This window comes from Bubalus bubalis, chromosome 7, assembly GCF_019923935.1.
Source record: "Bubalus bubalis isolate 160015118507 breed Murrah chromosome 7, NDDB_SH_1, whole genome shotgun sequence".
Classification (NCBI taxonomy): Eukaryota; Metazoa; Chordata; class Mammalia; order Artiodactyla; family Bovidae; genus Bubalus; species Bubalus bubalis.
The window spans coordinates 7,357,022-7,377,394 of NC_059163.1; the positions used below are offsets into that span (position 1 = coordinate 7,357,022).

Consider the following 20,373-nt stretch of genomic DNA (forward strand, 5'->3'; position numbering starts at 1 on the left):
GCAGAGTTGCTCTAAAAATTGAGATTTTTATCTGTCTATGGCTTCCCAGGTGGCTCAGACAGTTAAGAATCTGCTTGCAATGCAGGAGACCTGGGTTCAGTCCCTGGATTGGGAAGATCCCCTGGAGAAGGGAATGGCAACCCTTTCCAGTATTCTTGCTTGGAGAACCCCATGGACAGAGGAGCCTCGTGGGCTACAGCCCATGGGATGGCAAAGAGTTGGACACCACTAGGGACTACCACTTTATCTGGCTACCTATGATTTCCATATAGACCACACACATATGCATACATATATATACAAACACACACATGCGTGCACACTAAACCCTCAAGGACCCATTGTTCTTTTCACTGCGATTCAAATGGAGCCTGAAGCAGCAGCAGTCATCTCTGTCTACAGAAGCTGGCAAAGGCCTCATTGAAGAGGAGAGATGGAGTCAATTTTTCTTGTTCCTGTAGGCACAAGAGGAAAGGAGCATTCCAGGGAAGGGAGCTCCGTGTACAGAGTCAGGGAGGCAGGAAAGAGCCCTGCGTGTTCCAGCAATGGCAAGTCCAATTGGGGTCCTGGTTTCTGGAGGAGCCCGGAGGTGGAGGATGGGGGGAGGCGGGGGAGGATGACCCCAGAGAGGCAGTCGGTGGGCAAGTCCACAGCCACTGAGGCCCTGCCTCTTTCATTTGGCAGCTGCTCCTAATGACACCTCCTCCACTTTCTCTGTGCTTTGTGATTTCTGCTCTTAATATTACTCAGACTCACCCTTTCCATTCAGCCTTACCTGCTTCCAGCTTCAGGACAAGCCCCTAGCACCACTCAGGACTGATCAGATGTCATCTGTCACTTGTCTGGGCTCAGCTTGTAAAGTCCTCCAGGATAGAGGCCTCCTAGAGGACTCCCCTTATAACCACATTTCAGTAGCACTTTGCAAACAGAGGGAGTTTTGTAAATGCAATTGCCTCACCAGGTAGATTCTTAATTAGCAGCAGAGGAGTAGGGCTGGGAGGAGCAGAAACCCAGTAGAGATCCAACACCTTTTTTCCAGTGACCTCAAATGAGTCATCAGTCTCTTCGATCCTGATTTTCTGTGTCATCAATACAAGGGCCAGTTGTTTCTGAGGACATCCTGAGAAGCAGGGAGCAGCCTCAGGGACTTTGGGAGAAGGGTGCAGCCTAAAGGGAGCCTTTGTTTCCCTAACTGAGGCTGGGAAAAAGCCTGTCAGGTTCTTATGGGCTTGTTTGCCTGATGCACTTGGAGTCTCGGAAGCTGCACCCCTGCCCTCTAGAGAACAGGGCCCAGGATGGGTTTTTTTTGCCAGCCCTGGTTGTGTGGGTGTCACACCTCACCCCTGTTTATCAGGTGGTGGTGTGGGCAGTGGCAACCCCTGGGCTGTGGTGGTGACCTTCACAAACCCTGGCAGGAGGGAGCTTGGGATCAGAAAGATGGACACACACGACATCTCCCTGCCAGTAAGTGCAGGAGCTGGGGTTGAGGTGAAAGGTTTTCTGACACCAACTCCAGGATCTTTTTTTATCATCCCACCCAGTATAAGTTTGGAGCACTGCGCCACCAAAAGGGAAACATACATAGAACCAAGAGCCCCATGGCAACCAATCACAAACCCTGTACGTTTTGGACTTGACCAACTGTAGGGAGGAGACGGAATAGACAACAGGGAGAGAGGCGTGGGGGCCCCTGGGCGTGGGCGGAGGGAACGACTAGGGGTCAAGTGCAGAGCTGGAGGTCTAGTGACAAAGTCTAGACTAGCAGAGAGAGGGGAAACAGGGCCTTGGGATGAGGTTGGGCTGGCTACACAGTTGAGCGTGATCAGTCATGACTCAGTCCCTGATGAGGGAGCTGCCTCTGAGGGTGGGTTCAACATTCAGATGGAGCACTGTTCATACACAGGAGGCAGAGCCACGTTCCTGACTTCACAAAGACGATTTTGCTGTCTGTCTCTTACTTGAGTTAATCTCACTGTAAAGAAGGGCATCTGGACACATCAGTCTGATCCCTGCTGGTCACAGGTACACGGGGAGCCTGGATGGAAATACAAAACGTATCTCCACCTTCACATCATTTAACCTGTCCTTCTCTGGCAGAATCTACCTGGAAGGGTGACTTAGGAGTCCCATCCTCTCTTGAAACCCCCTTCTCCTCCTTCTCAGTCCTTCTATCTTTGGATTCCAGAGGGACTGCCTCAGAACCTTGAGGCTTCCTGCCTGCTGACTTCCTCCTGTCTGAAAATAGTTATGCTGGATCTTCCAAGCTTCAGAACTTTAGAGGAGCACCCACAATGCAAAGAAATAACTCCCTCATTTTCCTCTCTCTCACTTTATGACATCACCATGCTATTACACCTGAAGAATTACATAAGAGATGCAGGTTCTATCCCTGGGTTGGGAAGATCCCCTGGAGGAGGGCAAGGCAATCCACTCCAGTATTCTTGCCTGGAGAATCCCATGGACAGAGCAACCCAATGGGCTACAGTCGATAGGGTTTAAAAAAGTCAGACATGACTGAAGTGACTTAGCAGGCACTTGGTTATTTTAAAGACTTCTGTATGGACCAAAAAGTTCTTCAGTTCAGTTCAGTTGCTCAGTTGTGTCCGACTCTTTGCAACCCCATGGACAGCAGCATGCCAGGCTTCCCTGTCCATCACCAACTCCCAGAGCTTATCATGGACCAAAAGCTTCTATTCCACACCCCCCGCCGCCACCAAATTCATATGTTGAAGACCTAATCCTCAGTGGGATAGTATTTGGAGACAGGCCTTGGAGAGTTCATCAGGGCTTGATGCGGTCATGAAGGTAGGCACACAATGCACTTAGTAAGCTTATAAGAAGAGGACGCGTTAGACCAGAGCTCCCTCTCTCTGACGTGTGAGGACACGGTGAGAAGGCAGCATCTGAAAGCTGAGAAAAGGGCACTTACCAGGACCGGATCCTGCTGACACCTATATCTCAGCCTCCAGAAATGTGTGAAACAAATATCTACTATTTAAGCCACCCAGCCTACGGTATTTTGTTATAGCTCCCCAAGATTATAAAGCAAGCTTCTCCCTCCAAAGGGTGAGAGAAGGAAAATGATTGGAAGTTAAAGGACGATCCAGAAATGCTAATTCTTGAGAAGGATGCCAGACAGGAAAGACACATGACCACCTCTTCCACGGAGTCCTCCTTGACCTCCCCAGATTGACACTGACCTCACTTGCACACAAGCTCAGCTGCCATGCCTGCAGTGTTGAGTGGCATTGGTTTGGGTGCCTATGTCCTTTTCTCAACTGACTCTGAGGCCTTACAACTGGACCTTGCTTGTTGGTTTTCTCTGTGCATGGCTGGCACATGCAAGGGCCTCCATGAATGTCTGCAAGTGGAACACGCAGTAAGAGGAACTCTAGTTACGTCTCCCAGGATATACTTTTCAGGTGTAGACATCTTAGATCCAGCACCACAGTTAAGAGTTCTGGCCCTGCATGAGAATGCCTGGGTTGGAATCCTTCCCCTCCCACTTGGCTTCCCGACCTTAGGCTAATAGCTGACTCTTCCTGAGTCTTAGTTTCTACAACGATAACATACAGGTAGGAAAGATGCTTCAGCTTGTGGTGCAGTCAGCTAAGATCATCCATGAAAATAGTACTGGGCCTAGAGTCAATAGCAATGTGTGTGTGCACACGCTCAGTCGTGTCTGACTCTTTGTGACCCCATGGACTCTAGCCCACCAGGCTGTCCATGGGATTCTCCAGGCAAGAATACTGGAGTGGATTGCCATTTCTTTCTCCAGGGGATCTTCCCAACCCAGGGATCGAACCTACTTCTCTTGTGTCTCTGGCATTTCCAGGCGGATTCTTTACCACTGTACCTGGGAAGCCCTCAGTACTCAATAAATCTCAGCAATTATTATGTTTCCAGGAGGCAGAAGGGAGGGAGATTGCTCTGTGTGATGACCAGAGATATGAGAGGGGCTGGTCTTGAACTGATCTTAGAGGGTGGTTGTCGATAGTACGGCATACTTGGTGTGTGCTAACACATGGCATAAATTTGCTTCATTCTTAACACAGGTCTGCAAGGAAAGGACAATTAGCTTCGTGGTAAAGAACAGACTGAGGCTCAGTGAAGTTGTGCAAACCTGCCCAAGATTACACAGCTAATAAATTACAGTGTGGGCTTGACCTCAAGTTTACCTGACCCCATCAGTGTACAGGCAACCCCAGGGGCAGGAAAGCCAACATCATCTACACTCTGGTTACAAGAGAAGGTGCCTGTAAAGACAGGAGGACAGATGATGAAAGAGAAGACAGATGGGGTCAGGGGTGCTCTCTAGTGCCAGGCGGGGAACTTGAACTTGTTCCATAAATATTATGATGCCATTTCAAGGGTGGGAACAGGGAAGAAAGCAGATGAAAGGGTGGAGAGAAGCCTAGATTGTAGTATGTGCTGTGCTCAATCACTCAGTTGTGTCCGACTCTGAGGCCCCATGGACTGTGGCCCGCCAGGCTCCTCTGTCCATGGGATTTTCCAGGCAAGAATACTGGAGTTGGTTGCCATTTCCTACTCTAGGAGATCTTCCCAACCCGGGGACTGAACCTGAGTCTCTTGTGCTTCCTGCATTGCAGACGATTCTTTACCACTGAGCCACCTGGGAAACCCCCAGATTGCAGTATGCATGCTCAATCACTCAATCAGGTCTGACTCTTTGCAACCCCATGGACTGAAGCTCACCAGGCTCCTCTGTCCATGGGATTCTCCAGGCAAGAATACTGGAATGTGTTGCCATTTCCTCCTCTAGGGGGTCTCTCTGACCCAGGGAGATTGCAGTATAGTCTTTGTCACTTATCATCACAGATCTCAGCTGTGTGACGTGTGTGGGAGCTGGGGTGATAAAGAGAAGGCCTGGGTGCTACAGAAATGCCCATCCTTGGCCTCGTGTCCACTGTAGGTATTTGTAGAATTTCCAACTCAGACCTCAGCATCTGGGTGCTCTGCTACCAGCGGCCAGGTCCAGTTGGGAGGGAGAGGATGCCCATGAGAATACAGGTAAAGAAGCTCCCACCTCCTCTGAGGATGCCCGAGCTCTGAGGGGGCCTCTGTCCTGAGAGGCTGCGTCCTGGGCTCTACGCTACTCCTCAGGAATCAGCCTTGCACAGGCGCCTCAGTCCCTGCCCTTCAGTTCCCTTTCGTAAAATGGGGGGACGATAGCGCCATCTGCTCAAATGCACCTGCTTTATCAAGAGAGCCTGTGTTCGTGAAAAAGTGCAAAATCATCGTCCAAGCATTAAATTTGCCACCCAGATACTTTCTTCGTCCTATCTCCACCCCAACCAAACTCCATTGAATTCAATAATTACGCCACCAAAATAGTCACAGGACATGCAAAAGAGAAATGAGAAAAATTCTTCCTCAAATCTCTCTCTCATTAATAGAGGAATTCCAGACCCAAGCAAATATGCCAGTGGGCAACCTGGATGTCATCTGTCATCTGAGATTCCTCCCGAGTCGTGCCCATTGCTAGTGATGTCACCGCGTGAGCACTTTCTGTATGCAAGGCACTGACTGCTTATCTCAGGCCCTTCTCGTTTTTCACAGAGATGATTCCAATAACCTGCACCCTGGCCTCCTTTGCTACTGTCCAATCCCTTCTCCCCATGGACATTCGAATGAGCCTTCTCAAACACATATAATCATGTCATCACCATTTAAACTCTGAATTGACTTCTTTGTCTCCAAGACAAAGTCTAAATTCCTTCACAGGCCATGGAAAGCCCTTTATTTTTGTAAATTAATTTTTACTGAAGTATAGTTGATTTACAGTGTTGTGTTAGTTTCTGCTGAGCAGCAAAGTGAATCTCATATACATATACATATACATGTATTTGGGATTCCTTGATGGCTCAGACAGTAAAGAGTCTGCCTATAATGTGTGAGACCCAGGTTCAATCCCTGATTGGGAAGATCTCCAGGTTGATATTCTGGCCTGGAGAATTCCATGGACAAAGGAGCCTGGTGAGCTACAATGGGGTCACAAAGAGTCAGATGCGACTGAGTAACTAACACACACCCACAAACATATATTCTCTTTTCTAAGTTCTATTCTCATATACCATGGGCTTCCCTGGTAGCTCAGAATCTGCCTGCAATATAAGAGACCTGGGTTCAATCCCTGGGTCTGGAAGATCCCCTGGAGAAGGAAATGGCAACCCACTCCAGGATTCTTGCCTGGAGAATCACATGGACAGAGGAGCCTGGTGGGCTACAGTCCATGGGGTTGCAAAGAGTCGGACATGACTGAGCGACCAAGCACACATTCCTATACAGGTCATTACCGAGTACTGAGTAGAGTTCCCTGTGTTATACAGGAGGTCCTCATTAGTTATCTATTTTATATTTAGTAGTGTGTGTATGTCAATCTCAATCATGCAATTTATCCCTCCCCTCCACTTTCCCTCTTGGTAGCCATAAGCTTGTTTTCAACATCTGTGACTCTTTGTTTTGTTAACAGGTCCATTTGTATCATTTTGTAAAGATTCCACATATAAGTGATATTGTATGATACTGGTCTTCTCTGTCTGACTTATTTCACTCAGTATGACAATCTCTAGTTGCAGCCATGTTGCTGCAAACAGCTTTATTTTGTTCTTTATATGGCTGGACAATATTCCATTGTGGATCTCTCTATACCACATTTTCTTTACACGTTCCTTTGTAAGTGAACATTTAGGTTGCTTCCATGGCCTGGCCATTGTAAAGCAAAGCTGTTTCTGATTTTAGCTTTGCAACCCGCTTTCAGTGCCCCCTAAATACTCCAGCCAAGAAAATAGGACCACAGTCCTATCAAGGCTTCTCCAGGTCTCTATACTGGAATTCCATTCTCCCCTCATCAATCCGCTGCTGCTGCTGCTGCTGCTGCTAAGTCGCTTCAGTCGTGTCTGACTCTGTGAGACCCCATAGTCGGCAGCCCACCAGGCTCCCCGGTCCCTGGGATTCTCCAGGCAAGAACACTGGAGTGGGTTGCCATTTCCTTCTCCAATCTCATCGATCTAGGAAAGTCCAACTCCTGACTCGGAACTGAGGGTTTTCTCTTACAAGAAGCCTCTCTCTGCCATCACGTGCCCAGTTAACACACCCACTACCGTACTGTCTACAGTAATTGCTACTTCTTTTTTTTTTTATGTAAATTATGAGGAAGTAGATCAGAGGAACGGTGATAGCAGGATGCCCCTAATGTGAAGAGAGAACAGAGGAGGAGCATTTATCTACGGTTGGTCCTGGTTTTCGGGAACACATCAGGGAAGAGGTAGAATTCCAAAGCATTTCAAAGGAAGAATTGGATGCCTTGAGGTCACCGTGCTCTGAATTCCCAGCTGTCACCAAGGAAAAGGTCAGTAGCAAAGGCTGTTGAGTAGGAAGAAGACAAAGTTTCTTGAGCAAGCTCAGGGCAGATAGATGGTGGTAGCTTTTGTTCTCCAGGTGGGTCTGCTGGCTGCTGGCTCCTCTGGCCATGGGCCAGGTGCCCATTAGCAGGTGATATTTTAAGAGATCCGGCACCAGTGGCAAGTGTGGGTGAATTTGACATTTACTAAGACTCTTTCCCTCCACAAAAATGAAGTTCCAGCCATCAGGGAGGGGTCCGAGGGCCGCAGACATTATCGTTTTACTGGCCGGGGCATCTTTTGTTGCCATCGGAAAACAAACATCCACCTTCTGACTTTGCTTCCAGCAGCCCTGGGTCTCTCATTGAACAGTGTTTTCTGGGATTTTTTTTTTTTTTCTGGGGAACCAGAAGCAGGTTCCTTGACCCCTGACTTGACCAGTCAGAGGCAAAGAAAACAAAGAAGCCACCATCCTCATCCCTTCACTCTGTAGCTTCTGAGCCTCTGTAAGATTACAGAACTATCTCTTGTTTGTTGTTGGTGTTCAGCTGCTACGTCGTGTCTGACTCTTTGCAACCCCATGGACTGATGCATGCCAGGATTCCCCGTCTTTTCATTATCTCCTGTTTGGTCCTTTCTAACTCTGTAAAGAGGGCTGAGCACTGAAGGATTGATGCTTTTGAACTGTGGTGCTGGAGAAGACTTGAGAGTCTCTTGGACTGCAAAGAGATCAAATAAGTCAATTCTGAAGGAAATCAACTCTGAATATTCATTGGAGGGACTATTGCTGAAGCTGAAGCTCCAATACTTTGGCCACCTGATGTGAAGAGCTGACTCACTGGAAAAGACCCTGATGCTGGGAAAGATTGAAGGCAAAAGGAGAAGCAGGTGGCAGAGGATGAGATGGTTAGATAGCATCACTGACTCAATGGACATAAATTTGAGCCATCTCCGGGAGACAGTGGAGGACAGAGGAGCCTGTTATGCCACAGTCCATGGGGTCATAAGGAGTCAGACTCGACTCAGCAACTGAACAACAGCAACAACTTTAAGCATATCAAATAATTCCTTATTCCCAGGAAGACAATTCTCTGCTTCCACAATTCTTATTTCAATCTTATTGCAGCCCATTTTCTCCTCCACTTTTTAAATTTCCACCCCATACCTCTTACTCCAGCCCCTCAATCTTAGTCCAAATGAGCACTTACTCTGTTGGGTTTTAGATATTTTGAATATGTATGGATGGTAATTGTATCTTCTGCCCCTAAATGCATCTTTTTAAGATTTCAGTTCAGTTCAGTTGCTCAGTCGTGTCCGACTCTTTGCGACCCCATGAACTGCAGCACTCCAGGCCTCTCTGTCCATCACCAACTCCCGGAGTCCACCCAAACTCGTGTCCATTGAGTCAGTAATGCCATCCATCCATCTCATCCTCTGTTGTCCCCTTCTCTTCCTGCCTTCAATCTTTCCCAGCATCAGGGTCTTTTCAAATGGGTTAGGTTTTTGTTAAGATCAACTCTTCTAGTCTCTCCTTTTACATTCAGAGCTTCTGCACCTTTTAGAATATGGATCTTGCTAGAAGGGTTATTAATTCCCTGCCATTGAGAGTGGATTAGGCCATCTGTCCTGAATCCTTACCTGATAGTGATGTTAACAGCAGCTACCACTGACCATGGGCTCCATACTGGCCAGACACTGGATGTGGCCCCTGACCTGAATCCATGATCTCGTTCATTGTGACAATGAGTCTGAACATTCCGTATCACTGTTGTCCTCAGCGTGCAGGTGTGAGAACGAGGCTCAGAGGGGCTACACAGATCAGACAGATACTGGCAGATCAGACAGATACTGAGTTTCCAAATCTACCTGCCTCTGAAACCAAAGTTCAGAGTCCCATGCTGCCTTATATCTTGAGCTTTTGTTGAGGTCTGTTTTAATTTCTCCTTCTTAAGAAAATGATGATAAATAAAGACAGAGGATGAGATCTGAGAAACAAACATCCTGGACACCCTGAAATTGTCCTCTCCCCTTATTACGGGCCTCCCAGCAGGAGTGAAATTCAGTTTCCTTAGCTAAATCCATTTGAATTCATTTCCAGGAGCTAAAATTCGACAAGCGGCTGTAACAACGCACTCCGGTGGAGGCCGGGTCTGTAGCCGCCGGCATGCCTGCCACGGTCTAATTTTGTTTCTCTCCTGTTTGCCTGGTGTGATTTGTCCTTTAGAAACCAGCCTCATCTGGGAATAGTGTGCATTTGTTAATTACCTTTACAGAGCCAGCAGATGGTGCAGGAAGCACTGTATTGTCTGTGGACCCAAGCCAAAACAGAGAGAGAGAGGCATCTGTTTATTTGTTTAATTTCTTTGCAAGGAAATGGTGGGTATAAAAATAAAACCGGTCGTCACTAGGCATTTCAAAACGAGAAACACTTTTGGTGTCGCATAATAATGGTTTAAAATAAAATTCCCTTTTATTCCCCAAAGCCTTTGCAATTCAAAGAAGCCAAGGAACCAGGAACTGGCTGTGCTGGACTCAGACAGGACCCATTATGTGTGGGTGCTAAATCATTTCAGTCGTGTCCCATTCTTTGCAACCCTATGGCCTGTAGCCTTCTAGACTCCTCTGTCCATGGGATTCTCTAGGCAAGAATATTAGAGTGGGTTGCCATGCCCTCCTCCAGGGGATCTTCCTGACCCAGAGATTAAATCTGCATCTCTTAGGTCTCCTACATTGGCAGATGGGTTCTTTGCCATACCTAGGAAGCATTAGCCAGTCTTAGACGCTGGCCATACTTAGCTGTTGAGGAAAAGAGCCCTGATCTTAGGTGGAGAACCACCCAGCAACTGGGCGCCATGTACAGTCTTTCACTGTATGTCCATAGCCCCACTTCTCGACTGGCCAAAGGCCAGGTGAGTTTCCTATGAACAGAAGATTACGGTCACTCTGTCTACACATTTGATGGCAGGAGTTCAGAACAGAAATCTACACCTCTGTCCCTAGAATCAGAATATCCCAGAGGGAAGGAGCCTTCAAAGCACCCCAGTTGAACCTCCTCCTTTCAGAGATTAGGACATAGAGAACCCAGAGCAGGAAAGGGCTTGATTCCAAGTCACCAAGATTATCAGTGGCAGAGTAGGAGTCAGAAGCGAGGTGACCACGTCTCTCAGCTTGCTGCTCCCCTTCCAGAAACTGCCAGATGAGGAGAAGATGGGGAGGGTCGGCCTGGGAAGACTCTGCATGGGCTATATGAGCTAAGTCTTAAGACACTGCTGGCTGGGCAAAGATGGGCCTTCAAAGCCACACACCTGGAAGTGGGCAGACACGTGACTCTGAGAAGCTCAAAATAGACTAGAGAGACAAGAGCGCCAAGAAAGGTTGCTGGTGAAGTTGTCTTGTCATGAAGATATGGCATCAATAGACATCAGCAGGGACAGTCATAGTCGGGCCTGTGTCCAATATGCTGCAGACGGGCTGGTGGGGAACCAGACTGAGGCAGAGATGTCACAGGGGATAAACAGAAAAGGGTCCGACGCAGGGTGGTGACATCGAAGATCAAGAGGTTTCATGTTGTTGCACTCCATAGGAACTTCTCTGCTCAAGGTCACCAATGACCTTGAAGTGACCTTAAAATCCAGTGGTCACGTCATTGGCCTGACCTTTCTCAATACAGCTAACCACTACCTTCTTCTTCAGATGCATTATTTTCTTAGGGTGCAGACACCACACTCAAGTGTTCCTCTTCCTTCCTCGGGGCCCCGTCTTGGCTCAGCTTCTCTGCCATGTCTCTAAACAGTGGGGACCACAAGCCTCCCTCCTTGACTTCTTCCTCCTCACCCAAATTCTTCCCAGGGCTTTAAACATCATCTTTGAACCATCAGCTTCCTATTGTCTCTCTTAAGCACTGATCTTTGCCTTCATATTTGCATGCATTTATCCAACAGCTTACCATTCAAAAATCAAACGGATCTCTGGAGCACAGAGTCAGATAAATGAAAATCCTCCAGTCATGACATACTGTCAAAGTCAATCCATACAGCGGACACCCATGAGCCAAGGGCATCTCCAGAGCTAGATCTTTCCACACATTTATGTGCTTTTCGCCTGCTCTTTTCCTGGTCCTTCTCACCCTAAAGTAAACATCGTTCGGTGTTTTACTTTGTCATCTCCTAACACAGTTTTATCACATATATATATGCATGCCTAAAAGAGGTAACTTTTGTTTCCAGTGGTTATTTGAATTGTATTGAAAAAGTATGCTGTATATCGTTATGTCACGAAGGTCCACTTTTCTTGTTCTCTGTGGCCTCAACCAATCTTTTTTCACTGCTGAATGGATTCTTTACCAGCTGAGTCACTAGAGAAGCCCAAGAATACCAGAGTGGGTAGCCTATCCCTTCTCCAGGGGATCTTCCCGACCCAAGAATTGAACCAGGGTCTCCTGCATTGCAGATGGATATCTTTACCAGCTGAGCTACCAGGGAATCCCCCTCAAATATACCACCATATGTATCCGCTTTCCTGTCCATAGGCATTTGGGTTGTCTCTGGATTACTATTAAAGTTAGCATCGTTATGTGCATCTTGTCACATCTGCTGACACATATGTAAGAGATGCATTTAGGGGTGTATCTAGGAGTGAACTCCTCATTGATTCAGTTCAGTTCAGTCAGTAAGCCTTGTTTGACTTTGCATCCCCATGGACTGCAGCACACCAGGCCTCCCCGTCCATCACCAACTCCCAGAGTTTACTCAAACTCATGTCCACTGAGTTGGTGATGCCATGCAGCTATCTTATCCTCTGTCGTCCCCTTCTCCTCCTGCCTTCAATCTTTCCCAGAATCAGGGTCTTTTCCAATGAGTCGGTTCTTCACATCAGGTGGCCAAAGTATTGGAGCTTCAGCATCAGCATTAGTCCTTCCAATGAATATTCAGGACTAATTTCCTTTAGGATTGACTGGTTTGATCTTCTTGCAGTCCGAGGGACTCTCAGAGCCTTTTGGCTCTCAGCTTTCTTTATAGGTTATAAATGTTCAACTTTACATAATGATGCCAAACTGCCTTATACAATGATGATACCGGTCCAGCTAGCAGTGTATAATATGCATTCTTTTTGTTCCACATTTTGATCAACACTTGATATTGTTAGACTTTTAAATTTCTGTCAATTACCTGAACATAAAATTCCATCTCATCAGGATTTTGATTTGCATTTCGCTGATTACCCTTGAGGTTGAGCGGCTCTTCATAAGTTTATTGCATACTTTTTGGTTTAGTAATATGTCTTTCCATGTCTTTTGCTTATTTTTTCTATTGATTTATCATATTGTTATTGCATTGTAAGAGTTCTTTTTTTTTTTCAATTCTTAAGTTGTGGTGAACTTTTATTTCATTTTATGAACATGATTTATTATTTACATGTATATGTATATCCTTCTTAAATGTTTTGATATTTGTGTCTTTTTATACTAACCCTTTGCCTGGTGTGTGTCATTTGTATATATTCTAGTTTATAGCTTGATTCTTCATTTTCTTAATATGTCTTTTTTGATTAACAAAATTCCTTAATTATAATGTTCTTAAATTTTTCAGTCTCTTATACTTTGTGCTTTTTATCTTTATTCTTTTTCTCTATCCTAAAATGAGAAAGATATTCTTCACTACATTACATAAGAGTTTGAAAGTTTTTACAATGACCCTTGGGTCTCGCATTCCTCTGAAATTCATTTTTAGTGTGGTGTCAGGCAGTGATCCAATTTCACCTTTTTCCTCCCATGATGAGTGACCATTTTATCAACACCTTTTGGTAAACAGAATCTCATCTCCCCACTGATCCGTCAAACTACCTGCATCCATATATTAGATTCTATATAAACATGCTTAGTTTCTGGGGTCTCTATTCTATTACAGTGGTAGGAATAAATTTTATCATTTTGTTCATCCAACACTTTTCCTTTCATTTCTTTTTAGAGACTTCCCCTTTTCTCTCTGTTGGCCTTCCTATGGATGTGGACAGATGACCCAGGCTGGACAGCAAGCATTCTCCATCTCCTGAGCAAGGTGATTAGTTTAAAATTGGTCGTCTGATTAATTAAAGAGTCAAGAAAAGAGAAAGCATCACTGAATGAGAGCAGAGGCAGCTGCTTGATGACAGCCTTTGAGCACCTGGATCCAGCTGTGCCTGAAGCAGGTCCCCTTTGCACTTCCCATTATATAAGCCAATGAATGCTCCTTGATAAACTTAAGGAGGGTTTTTAATCTCTTGCAATTAACAAATACATATGGTCACAGTCTCATCTACCTGCAGGCAAATCAAGAGAATCTATGGCAGAGTCAATTTTTTTTTTTTTCAAACACTGTCTTTCCCTCTATGTGTGTGTGTATTAGTCAGTCATGTCCAATATTTTGTGACCCCATAGACTGTAGCCTGCCAGGCTCCTCTGTCCATGGAATTCTCCAGGCAAGAATACTAGAGAGGGGAGCCATGCCCTTCTCCAGGGGATCTTCCCTACCCAGAGATCCTGCATTTTATCCTGGGTTTCCTGCATTTTAAGCAGATTCTTTACCATCTTAGCCACCAGGAAATGCCATGTTTCTCCCTCTGCTCCCACCCAAAGACAGAAGCAAGATTAAGTTCAAAAAGCTCCAGGCAACACTTTTAAGACCTTAATTAAAGCGTAGAACTCATTGTTTAGGTAAATTCGATGCAGAAGTCCCATGTAAAGAACATATAAAAGTGATATCACTGTGATTGAGAAAAGGCTGAGGATGCATACAGACCTCCTTATGCTAGCCTAAGAGCCATCCATTTCCATAGATTATGAACGTGATCAACTTAGCCTGGAGAATTTCCCTAGCAGGTCTTACTAGACCATTAAAAAAACAAAACAAAACAAAAAATTTTTTTTTGGTTTTAGAGTGGATGACTTTAGGCTATTCAGTCTGGAAATAACAGATAACAGGGCAGTTATCTTTGGAGGCCGTTCTTAATCCCTGGCAGTAACAGATGTCATCAGCATGGGGAGAATGCTGACTTTTCCGTTCTCTGGAGCGAAGAGGCAGAGGAGGCAGAGGGGCCTTTTGCTAGACTGAGAGTCATAGTAGATCCAGCGGGGAACCTGGAAACAGCCGCTTCGGGTTTCTTCCTCTTTCCACTCTGCCTTCGAATTTATGACCCTCTATGCTCCTGCCTCCATTGCCTCAACACCTGAACAGTCTCCTAGTAGGAGGTGCAAATCAGCCAGTCTTTGCACTTCTGTTTGAAGTCAGATCTCTCCAGGGGAACCCACTTATCACCTGGAATCCCACTGCCTGTTGAAAGCTTGGTGCATGTGTGTCTGCTAAGTTGCTTCAGTCATGTCTGACTCTTTTATGACCCCATAGACTGTAGCCCACCAGGCTCCTCTTTCCATGGGATACTCTAGGCAAGAATATTGGAGTGGTGTGCCATTTCTTCCTCCAAGGGATCTTCCTCACCCAGGGATCGAACCCACCTCTCTTACATCTCCTGCATTGGCAGGTGGGTTCTTTACCACTAGCACCACCTGCTAAGCCCTGAAATCTTGGTAGCTTGATTCAAACCCCATAATTCCATGGTCAGTGGGATTCCAAAGCCCTCCCCAACATTTATTGATTTCTGAAACGCTTAAATTGTGCCAGGATCCTCTGCCTTGGGAAAAATATGGAAGGTTTATGGGAAAATAAGAAGGAGAAACAAACCTGAGGTTTATAATAGGGTAAATGATAGATAGGATAAATGATAATAAGGTAAATGATAGAATCAAAATTCAACATGATCTTGAAAGATAAAGCCAAGGTGAAATTGGCATTATGAGATTGGACAGGGAGAAATGCAAGATTTTCCATTTCAAGTTTTTTCCTTCTTTTTTAAGTTAGGGATAGAATGAATTAATGAATAATATATATGTATGAATGTTGTGGGGCTTTCCAGGTAGCTCTAGTGGTAAAAAATTCACCTGCCAATGCAGGAGACACGGGTTCAATCCCTTCGTCAGGAAGATCCCCTGGTTGAATAGGAAATGGCAACCCATTCCAGTATTCTTGCTGGGAGAATCCCATGGACAGAGGAGCCTGGCAGGCTCAGTTCAGTTCAGTTCAGTCGCTCAGTTGTGTCAGATTCTTTGCAGCCCCATGGACTACAGCACGCCAGGCTTCCCTGTCCATCACCAACTCCTGGAATTTACTCAAATTCATGTCCACTGAGTCGGTGATGCCATCCAACTATCTCATCCTCTGTTGTCCCCTTCTCCTCCTGGCTTCAATCTTTCCCAGCATCAGGGTCTTTTCCAATGAGTCAGCTCTTTGCATCAGGTGGCCAAAGTATTGGAGTTTCAGCTTCAACATCATTCCTTCCAATGAACACCCATGACTGATTTCCTTTAGGATGGACTGGTTGGATCTCCTCGCAGTCCAAGTGACTCTCAAGAGACTTCTCCAACACCACAGTTCAAAAGCATCAATTCTTCAGTGCTCCGCTTTCTTTATAGTCCACTCTCACATCCATACATGACCACTGGAAAAACCATAGCCTTGACTAGACAGACCTTTGTTGGCAAAGTAATGTCTCTGCTTTTTAATAGGCTGTCTAGATTGGCCATAGCTTTCCTTCCAAGGAGTAAACGTCTTTAAATTTCATGGCTGCAGTCACCATCTGCAGTGATTTTGGAGCCCCCCCAAAATAAAGTCAGCCACTGTTTCCACTGTTTCCCCATCTATTTGCTATGAAGTGATGGGTCTGGATGCCATGATCTTAGTTTTCTGAATGTTGAGTTTTAAGCCAACTTTTTCACTTTCCTCTTTCATTTTCATCAAGAGGTTCTTTAGTTTTGTAGCCTGGCAGGCTACAGTCCATGAAATTGCAAAAGAGTTAGACACAACTGAACATCTGAGCAGAGTACAGCACATGGTTGATGCAGCTATGCTTAAAAATAAGAAATGGAAATCTCTTTGGATGGAGGAAGCCAGTATAGAGTATGGCTCAGCCCCTAGAGGGTTAAACCCACAGGAGCAACCCCCCAGTTCAGGGCACAGGCTGGGACAAATGGAAGCTCCTGTATTTTGGCTCAAAAAACTCAACTGGAAACAAAACTTTTAAGAGATTCAAGACCTATTGACTACAGATCATGCTTTCTACCATCTACAGCTAAGAGTCAAAATACCTTTGCAGAGCATATGAGCCTCTATGACTTAGTTCTGTCTACTTTCCATTCCATAATTGCTTCTCATGTGAAAAAAACCAAGCTTGCAACAAATCAGTTTTTTTGAAAACTAACAAAATAGGCAATAGAACTAGGCGTGTATATTTCCAGATCAAAGGAAGTGATCTGTGTGCTTTCTTTGCACTGATTAAACCTCATCTGGAGTTTTCTCTGTGTCCAACTCCGGGACTTATGTTTCCAAAAAGACAAGGACAAGATGGGGAAATAATCCAGCATGAGGAGCTCACCGGCAATGAAAAGATATGTCTTGTGTGGATATATTTCGCTCAGAGAAATCTTTCAACTCCCATGATGGCTATTTTCAACTGTTTGTAAGGTAACCGTAGATGATGGAGCAGGCATGTTTCAGGAAAAAAAAATTTAGAGCCAATGTGTGAACCTTGCAGGAAGTCAGACTCAGCTCTGGACAAGCACTAACCCTCACAGGAATTGACTATTGGGAGCAACAGCAAGTCTTCTGTAGCTGGGACTGTCCATCTACAGACAACATGCTCAGTGTGAGAGAGTGACCTTGTGCATGGAAGAGTCTAAATGACCTGAAATGTACCCCTCTCTTTGTGACAGTCACGATCAACAGGTTCTAGGATTTCTTAGAGATGTCCAGAAGTCTTGAAGAGAACAGGAGTTGTCAAGAATGGAGAAATAAGAGAGAGGAGAATATGAGGAAGATGGGATTAACATTAGAGAAACTCTGAAATCCGTTAACTGGGCCTTCTAGAAACTCGGTTTCCTCTTTCTTGCCCACTGACATACTTCCCCCATTCTCCATGCTATTGTCTTTGCTACTTTCAAGATACTCCTTAATTAAAGGGTTAGCAATAATTCATACTAACATGTCTTTTCTGCCTAGAGTCATTGCTTATCAGTAAGTGATAAAAGCTAAGTAATAGACTATAGAAAGTACAGTCATTAGCTATTTGCAAGGGAGAAATCAAGGGTTATATTTGCAGGTACATATGCCAAGCGTTGATAACAAATAACAGAAATGTCCTTTAACTTCAGCACAAAATGTATCTATTTGAAGAACACTGGGGAAGCTCTCAGAAATGAGGATCAGTAACCACACCTTAGGAAAGATATGAACCAGGGAAGCCCTGAGGGCCTGGGAAGTAGAACAGGTGAACCTTCTCTCCCATGGCTGCTGCAAGAAAACTTTGCTCTACCTGCTGCCACGGCCATCATATCTGCGTGTCTAACTGAACATTCAGATTCTCAAAAGGCAGAGAATGATGGTAGACCTTGGGTCTTGTGACCACCGTGGAGGCTAAGAGAGAAAGTTCTCATGCCGGGTGGTACAGGTAGAAGCATAACGAAAGATAACCAGTGTGAAGGATTGAAGGCAAAGGAAGAAGAGGGCAGCAGAGGATGAGATGGTAGATAGCATCACCAGCTCAATGGACATGAATCGGAGCAAACTCCAGGAGACAGCGAAGGAGAGGGAAGCCTGGCGTGCTTGGAGGTGCAAAGACTCAGACATGACTTAGTGACTGAACAACAACAAAAAGACAGCCGGATGTAGGAAAATGTGTAAAAGAGGGACAGAGGGTCTTTTGAGCAACCTAAAATCACATCACACAAAGTCTTGAGAGTCATCTCATGTCACCAACAAATCCAGTACCATCACCACGATGCTCACAATGCTTGAGTGTCTCCCAGGTTCCAACAGGAGAAGTCCAAGTTCTGTAGCAAGTATCCATGACCCACGAAGCCTTACCCTTGACTACTTTGTTGCAGTGGAAAAAGTTTTTCTATTTTTTTCTCTTGCCCTTTGATGGGTTCTTTTTTAACTTTAACCATTCCTAGTCTGTAGTCTGTAACTAATCTTTTTGATTTTAACTGTTCCTAATCTGTAGTTTGTTTTTCGAGAGACTAACCTGATATGTCAATTACATCCTACACCCATCGCCCTCTAACTCTGAATGAGCTATGTTCTGCAGCTGTGTATGTGTGCATGTATGCTCAGTGGTGTCCGACTCTTTGCGACCCCATGGACTGTAGCCCGCCAGGCTCCTCCTCCTTTGGAATTTTCCATGCAAGAATACTGGAGTAGGTTGCCAATTCCTTCTCCAGGGGATCTTTCCGACCCAGGGATTGAAACTGCATCTCTTGAGTCTCCTGCATCAGCAGGTGAATTCTTTACCACTGCCCTACTTGTATATTATCCTTTAACTCTTTTTTATCACATCCTGTATCTGGTGATCACCTTTACAGCACTGTTTGCAGACCACCCCTTGTAGTTTTTCTCTTTTTGCATTTCAGAAAGAAAACTGCGGTGCAATAAACAGAAGACAATGGACCCAACGACCCGGGCTACCAGACGCCAGCATATGACTGTGTTCAAAACAATGCAAGAGGAAGAAGAATACAAGATGCTTACAACTTTGTCCCTTATCACCCGCCTCTGACTGTGTGCCCTCCTCTATAAGATCCTCCAGATTCCTCATGGAAGGCGGGGCACAGACCTAGAGGCATGAACCTACTGTGTCTTTCCTCCACTGGCTGAAGATTAAAGCCACTTTTCTATTTCCTCCCAACTCTGTCTCCATAATTTTGTTATTTGACTTCAGTGGGCAGAGAAAGCCAAGATTTTGGTGATAACGACTTCACTGGCTGAACGACCACTGGGTTACCTTTCTGGCTGATGCCCAGCCACCATGTACCCTGGTATTTGTGGTCCTGACACCCCTTCTCCATGCAGCCCCCTTCCCATTCCTGCCAGCTTTGAGGTTTCCTCTTTGACCTCCTAGATGATGAAACAACTTGACGGGCTGCATCCACAAAGCTCCTGCTCGGTTTGGTGTCTCCATTGACTCCAGGTTTATTTTTGAGGTTTACAGTTTTGTCAAATGTGTTTCCCATGAGCCACCTCATATCTCTGGTAGCACAAGGCAGGATCTAAACAGATACGGTCCTTGGGAGCATCAGAGCTAGGGCAGAAGTAAGGGTGAGGTGCAGAACCATAATCTTTCCCTTTCCTTCTCTCTACTTCCAAGTCAGAGTAAACAGAGCTTCATATTGCCTGCTGCGTTGTAGGTGCTCAATACACACTCATTTGAACAGCTACCAAGGGCAGAGGGCTTTTACTCCTCACCACCAATGACCAGGCCCAGATCCAGGTCTCATGAAGCCTGAGGCTTACTCAGTTTGCCTGGCCCTCTTGGGAAAAGAATACAAATTCTTATTTTGGCAATTTTCAAAAAGACAGATAGCAGGAGGAGTGCCTTGAAATAGACTCCTGTAAGAGAGAGACGTGAGGCAGAAACATCTTACCTTCCTGGTAAATCCTCCTCTGCTCATACCCATGTCATTTCACAGAAGAGAGTCAGGGAAGGAGAAGGGTCAGCCTTCATGAAGTCTTTTTTTTTTTTTTTTTAATTTAATTTGTTTTTTATTAGGATATAGTCATCTTGGGCTTCCCAGGTGGCTCAGTGGTAAAGGATCCACCTGCAATGCAGGAGACGTGGGTTTGATCCCTGGGTCGAAAAATGCCCTCGAGAAGGAAATGCTTGCCTGGGAAATCTCACAGACACCGGAGCCTGGCGATCTATAGTCCATGGGATCACAAAGTTCAGTTCAGTTCAGTTCAGTCGCTCAGTCGTGTCCAACTCTTTGCGACCCCATGAACTGCAGCACGCCAGGCCTCCCTGTCCATCACCAACTCCCGGAGCCTACCCAAACTCAAGAGTTGGATATATCTTAGCAACCACTACCAACAACAATATAGGTGATTACAAAGTTGTGTTAGTTTCTGCTGTATAAGAATATGCATATCCC

General features: G+C 45.5%; 1 long non-coding RNA gene across 1 annotated transcript in view; it reads left to right on the plus strand.

Moving 5' to 3' along the window:
* Positions 1-19,968, plus strand: part of LOC123465986 — a 35,977-nt gene extending 16,009 nt beyond the window's left edge. Inside the window, exons 3-5 of the long non-coding RNA XR_006641257.1 lie at positions 7,177-7,372; positions 13,331-13,420; positions 18,859-19,968. This is a non-coding gene — a long non-coding RNA (uncharacterized LOC123465986). The remainder of the gene's footprint in view (positions 1-7,176; positions 7,373-13,330; positions 13,421-18,858) is intronic.
* Positions 19,969-20,373: the final 405 nt, after the last annotated feature.